Here is a 6,246-nt window from a genome sequence, read left to right as displayed (position 1 = left end):
GCTGTGAGCTCCAGGGATGGGCTGTGAGCTCCAGGGATGGGCTGTGAGCTCCAGGGATGGGCTGTGAGCTCCAGGGCTGTGAGCACAGGCTGGCCATGGAGGCTGTGTGCTGGGCTTGCTGCAGGGATCAGCCACAGGGTGATGTGACAAGGGAATCCATCCCCCTGGGCAGCTTCTGAACCCCACCTGACAGGGAGCACCTTGCAGCCCTCCTCTCTCCATCCCCTCTCCATGTGGTGCCCCACAGGCTCACAGAGGGGCTTTAGATCCCCTGTGTCACAGCCACCACAATAAAAACAGGAATGCTCATGAAACCCAGGGTTAGAGAAAGCTGTGCCTTCAAACCTGCCCCAGGGCATGTCTGGGTCTCAGAAATGCTTTTTTTAAATCATTGATGTGGATTCTTCCTCTTTGCTGCCTGACTCTGAGCTCAGAGATGCTCCTTCAGATCATGTTTGCAAACCTGAGTCCATAAAACCCTTTTTTTTTTCCCCACTGTGTTCGATGAAGACAAACTGTAATTTCAAAATAGATCAAAACAATTTTTTCTGTGTGCCCAAACCCCCAAAGCTGGCACCAGCAGTTCCCCTGGGCTCCTGTGCTGCTGCTGCTGGGCCAGCAAAGCCCCCCATGGCATCCTGGTGGGGGTACAACCCCCCAGGAGCTGGCAGAGGGGTGCCTGGTCCCTCTGGGAACTGGATGCATCCAGGAGGGAAGTGACAGCCACAGCTGGGAATGCCAGTGCACAGGGAAATCCTCTGCCATGTGATAAATGCCCCCCCACCTCTACCAAAATAAATTACTTCCTTTTAAAATCCTTTCCAACTGTTCCCCTCGTGTTCGTAATAGGATGATCGGTGGAACCAAAGATGTGGCTGTTACTTTAAAGGATAAATTAGTTTGACTCTTAACTCAATAATTAAAACTGTTATGGCTATGAGCCTGCAGGGATAATGTACTATTATTATAGTCATTTGTTTCAATTAAATGCTTACTGATTTTACAATAGCAGCTGGGCACCTGTGTGAGATAGCTATTACTCTGAACAAGACATCTCAAATTCCAGCAGAAATTTGTCACTGCACTAAAGCATTTTACATAGACCATGAAAGTTTATTAGGAGCAGTTACAAATCGGGAAGAGGAGGGGTGGTAATTGGGGATATATTTTCTTATCAGCTCCTCTCTCCAGCTCTCTCTCTTTTTTAAGTAAATCATCTTTAAGTATTTCAGCTATGGTGATGCGTTTACATTGAAACTTCAATACAGAAAAAGCCTGCTGGGAAAACTTTGCTTCAAAGCTGTTCAGCAGATAATTCCTCTCCCTGGTTGATTGTGATTATAATGGCTTGTTCTTGGGAACAAACCCAAGGAGAGGGAAGCTGTGCTGTGCATGAGCCTGGTGGCTGCCCCTGAAGAAGCTGCTTGCCCTGCCTGGAGAGGAAGACCCTGGGTGAGGAAGGCTCTGACAGCTCAGCTCAGCCTGCCTGTGCTAACTGGTTAACCCTGGGAGGGGTGGGAGTCACGGAATCATGGAATGGGTTGGGTTGGAAGGGACCTTAATGACTCCTCATCCCACCCCTGCCATGGCAGGGACACCTTCCACTGTCCCAGGCTGCTCCAAGCCCTGTCCAGCCTGACCTTGGACACTTCCAGGGATCCAGGGGCAGCCCCAGCTGCTCTGGGCACCCTGTGCCTGTGTTTAACACCCTCATCATAAAAAGTTTCCTCCCTATATCTACTTTACATCAACTGTCTTTCAGTTGAAAACCATCACCCTTTGTCCTGTCACAACAAGCCCTGCTAAAAAGTCTGCCTGTTCCATCTTTCTTGTAAGGTCCTTGAGGCATGGCAAGGGGCTCTCAGCTCTCCCTGGAGCCTTCTCCAGGTGAACACCCCCAGCTTTCCCAGCCTGTCTCAAAGAGGTGCTGCAGCCTTTGGAGCATCTCTGTGGCTCCTGGACTCCCTCCAGCAGCTCCACATGCTTCTGACATTGGGAACCCCCTGGCTGGAGGCATCTCTGCAGGTGGGGTCTCACCTGAGCAGGGCAGAGAGGCAGAATCGCCCTGCTCTGCTGTGGGATGAGCCCAGGACAGGTTGGATTTCTGGGCTGCACATTCCCAGCCTCTCATCCACAGCACCCCAAGGTCCTTCTCCTTGGGAAGCCTGGTGGTCCCCAGGTGCTGGTGTGCCTGGCACATGGAGCGATGGCCCTCGGTGGGATTGCCCCAGCTGCCCTGCCCTGCTCTCCTGGCCCTCTGCAGATCCCACTTTAGCTCAGGGGGTCAGGGTTGTGTGGAAAATTCTATCCAAATTTCTCCTTTTGCTGCTCCTTGGGTGGATCCCCCCCAGGACTGCAGCCCAGGCACGCAGGAGCAGGGCTGGAGCACCTGGAGCATCACTGCTGCAAAGGAGAGCATTCCAGGGGGAATAACACAAAACCTCTCAGTTTGTCCTTGTGCCACCAGAACACGGGGCTTGTTCAGGGTGTGGCCAACACCGAGGAAGGTGGGAGGAGGAGGAGGAGAAAAATCCAAAGGCAGAAGGTGGTTTTAGGGGTGGGACCTGCCTCAAGGCTGCAGCAGGGGGTTAGGATTTAGCAGGAGGACATTCCATGACACAGCCAGACATCCCTGCCAGATCCTGGGACCCGAGCCCCAGCTCTGCTGGCTGGTGCTCTACCCCATACTGCTGCAAAGAGCTGCTTTTTACACTCGAATTTTGGGGAACAGTTCAGTTGAAGCTGGGCTTGACATATTTGAAACATTATCTGTGTTAGCAGAGCACCCCAGTCCTCGACTGGGCTCCTCCTCATGGCATTTGTCACTCACTGAATTCCCCTTCCCCCAGAAACAGGGAACATGGACCATGTGCTATTTGTCAGCCTGCTTTTCTCTCCTTCTCTGGATTAGCTGGAGCCTTTATGGGCCTGATATGCATATTCATTAAAAGAATTGAAATATTGTGGGAAAAAAGAAGCTGTCTTTGAGTTAGCACAGCCTTTGGGAATCTGCTAAGTAAGATGCACTTAATTACTTTAGCTATGACTACATCACATTGCACTCTGGGTTTCCTCTGAGATGCAAAACATCTTTTCAGCACAGGCTGCAAACCCATCCCCAGCCTTTTGCAGCACCTCGTGGTGAGCTTGTTGTGCTGAATGCCCTGGATGGAGAGGGGATCTGACCTGGCTCTCACAGCCTCTGCTCCTGGGGAAGGAGCTGATCACATTTGCAGGGTGGTTATTTAATCCCACCCTCCAAATTCCACCAATTCCACCTGTCTCCATCAGGTTCTGTGGGTCTGCTGAGTGCTTTGGGGTGGGGAAAGGCATGGCCAGCCCCACTGAGCCCAGGGCTGGGACTGCATCCCACAGGACCAGGTTGTTTTCTTTCACACAGGGAACATTGCATTCATTACCTCCTTTCACTTCAGTTTGCCACGATCACAATTTCATTCATCATTTACTTGCCTAATTAAGCCATTTGCTGCAGGGAATCATCTCAAAATCCTGCTCCTGGGTCTCTCCTTCCATAGGTGTTTTTTTGGGGGGTATCACCTGCTCCTGGTGCCCCTGCAAGAGCTCAGTGCCAGCAGGATCCTGCAGTGGGAAGCAGGAATAACCTTTTCCCTGGCTTGACTGAGAGCCATCCTCACCCTTTATCCCATTTAAGAAGCTCCAGTGCTGCACACAAACAAGTCACCTTCATTTTCACTGCAGCTCTTTTACAGCTGGAAAACTCAAGTGGCTTTTGCACCACTGCTGGGGACACCAGGAGTGATGGGGAGGTGGCAGCCTGGTGTGTGGCTTCCAAAACTGCATTTTAAAAATAAAAAGGGAAGGGAGAGAAATGCAGTGAGTGCCAAATGGTGGGGCAGCCCCTGCCTGTGCAGACTGGTCAGAGGGTGCATGTGAGGAGCTGTGCATGTCCCACAGAACCTCCTGGACTGGGGGAGAGGAGATGGAGAAGTGGGAGAGGGAGAGAAGAGCCAATATTCAACTAAAATCACTTTTTTATCATAAAATTGTAGAATGCTTTGGGTTGGGAGGGACCTTTAATCCTATCCACAGCCACCCCCTGCCATGGCAGGGACACCTTTCACTGTCCCAGGCTGCTCCAAGCCTCATCCAACCTGGCCTTGGACACTTCCAGGGATCCAGGGACAGCCTCAGTTGCTCTGGGCACCCTGTGCCAGTGTTTTACCACCTCCACAGTAAAATACTTCTACTTTTATCTCACCTAAATGAACCCTCTTTTAGCTTAAAACCATTCTCCCTTATCCTATCACCACAGGCCCTTTTTAAAAGTCCATCCCCATCCTTCTTATGGGGTCCCTTTAATGATGTAAAGAAACTGGGAGGATTAAGATATCCTTGGAGAAGGATGTCCCAGGAAAAATGCTGTCTCTGCTACTTGAAAGGGTTCTGTGCTGGGGTGGTTTTGAGCTTGGGGCTTCTGGGGGGGTCCTCTGAGCCAGGCTCAGCTTCCTGGTTTTTTCTACAAATTTTCAGGGGCATTTACACCATGTGGCCCATATCCATAATTGCACTTCTGGTCTTGTTCTGCTCTGGTGCATAAATAACATGCACTCTAAAGAAAAAGCGTGTGATTACATATTTAATGGATAAACGGAGCCGTTGTGGTCCATTGGCCACATAATAAAAGTTTCCAAAAAATTGTCTTAATACAGTATTTTCTCAGGAGACTACCGTGGCTGAAACGTGAGCAAGCTATTTTGAATTTTTGAATTTTTTTAAGCCACATCTCATAGCCTTCCCCATTTCTCCAACACCCGTCTTCTAAACTTTCCCTTCATTTAAATTTAAAATAAGGACAATAAATTATTCTTTTCCTTAGCAGCTGGCAGATCTTCTCCAACATGAAAGGTCTGGATTAAACTGACAAAAACCAAGACAAATGTGTGGTTTTTTTGGCTGGAGTTTGGGAAAGGCTGGCTGCTCAGCAGATGGGTGCTGTGTCCTCACCTTGCATGGTCCCTGTCACCGCCTGTCTCACCCAGGCAATTCCCATGACTTTTGCAGATTCAGTTTAAATGCAAAAATTCCCTCTCTGGTTCCCAAGCCTGGTGTCCATCCCCATGGCTGCATCATCCTCGATGTCTTTGTGACCAGGGCAGGCAAGAACTCTGCAGAAAGACACATAATAAGGTTTCAAGGGCACACTGGAAGGTTTTAAGAGCACAAAAAAACTCATCATAGTTAAGCTCTGTGCCCCTTTGCCCCTGAGCAGAGCCAGCCCTGCTCCCTCTGTGACACCACCAAAGCCAAGGGCAGCAATTCAGTCTGGCCACTAAGTCAGCCACTTGAGCTGTTGAATATATTTAATTCTTGTGAGCTAAATCCCTTCACAATTAATACAGAGAACGGGCAGATCCAGGGAAAGCTGTTCCCCTGACACTGCTTCTCTACTGCTGAGTCCAAAGGAGAGCAGAACGTTCTGTCAGGTGTGGTGTAAAGCTCTTGATTCCTGACCTGCTGCAGTAAATCTGGGCTTGTGTTTGGATTTATGTCCTCTGAAGTCTGTGGAGCCCTCACAGGTCTTCCCTGGGTTTCCTTCTGTGTGTGCTGCTGATGGAGCTGGCAAAGCTCCCCTGCTAACGAGGGATTGCACCTCAGTGGGCTGATCAGGAGCTCAGGTCTTTAAATTCATGTTAGCATTAATCAGATTAATCTAAAAGGGAAAAAGTCTGGCAAATGTTTCAGACAGGGTTTGCCTCCCTCCCACTCCATGGCTGGATGAGGCTGTGCAGGAGCCAAGTTCTGCTAGATCAGCAAGGATGGATCCTGGGGGAAAATGATTCAAACTGGAAATGGGGTCTTGATGCAGAAAACAGCAGGGTTTGTCCTCATCTCATATCTCATCTCATCTCATCTCTTATTTGCTTCTTGGTGTAGAGGGGCTGGAGCTGCTGGAGTGATTCCAGAGGGGGCCATGAAGATGCTCCAAGGGCTGGAGCCCCTCTGCTCTGAGCCAGGCTGGGAGAGCTGGGGGTGCTCACCTGCAGAAGAGAAGGCTCCAGGGAGAGCTCAGAGCCCCAGCCAGAGCCTAAAGGGGCTCCAGGAGAGCTGGAGAGGGACTGGGGACAAGGCCTGGAGTGACAGGACAAGGGGGAATGGTTTGAAGTTATGGCAGGGGCAGGTTTAGATGGGATATTGGGAAGAAACTCTTCCCTGTGAGGTGGTGAGGCCCTGGCACAGGGTGCCCAGAGCAGCTGTGGCTGCCCC

The 6,246-nt window shown here is 50.4% G+C and overlaps 2 protein-coding genes across 2 annotated transcripts in view; both read left to right on the top strand.

The window, feature by feature from the left end:
* The window catches only part of LOC107213168 (perilipin-3-like), a 663,366-nt gene that overhangs the window by 358,925 nt on the left and 298,195 nt on the right, over window positions 1-6,246 (top strand). The window lies entirely within an intron of this gene.
* The window catches only part of TOX2 (TOX high mobility group box family member 2), a 151,016-nt gene that overhangs the window by 119,676 nt on the left and 25,094 nt on the right, over window positions 1-6,246 (top strand). The window lies entirely within an intron of this gene.

The sequence above is a fragment of the Parus major genome, chromosome 20 (assembly GCF_001522545.3).
Source record: "Parus major isolate Abel chromosome 20, Parus_major1.1, whole genome shotgun sequence".
Lineage (NCBI taxonomy): Eukaryota > Metazoa > Chordata > Aves > Passeriformes > Paridae > Parus > Parus major.
Note: the sequence above shows the minus strand (reverse complement) of the source record. Positions and strands in the feature narration are given on the sequence as shown.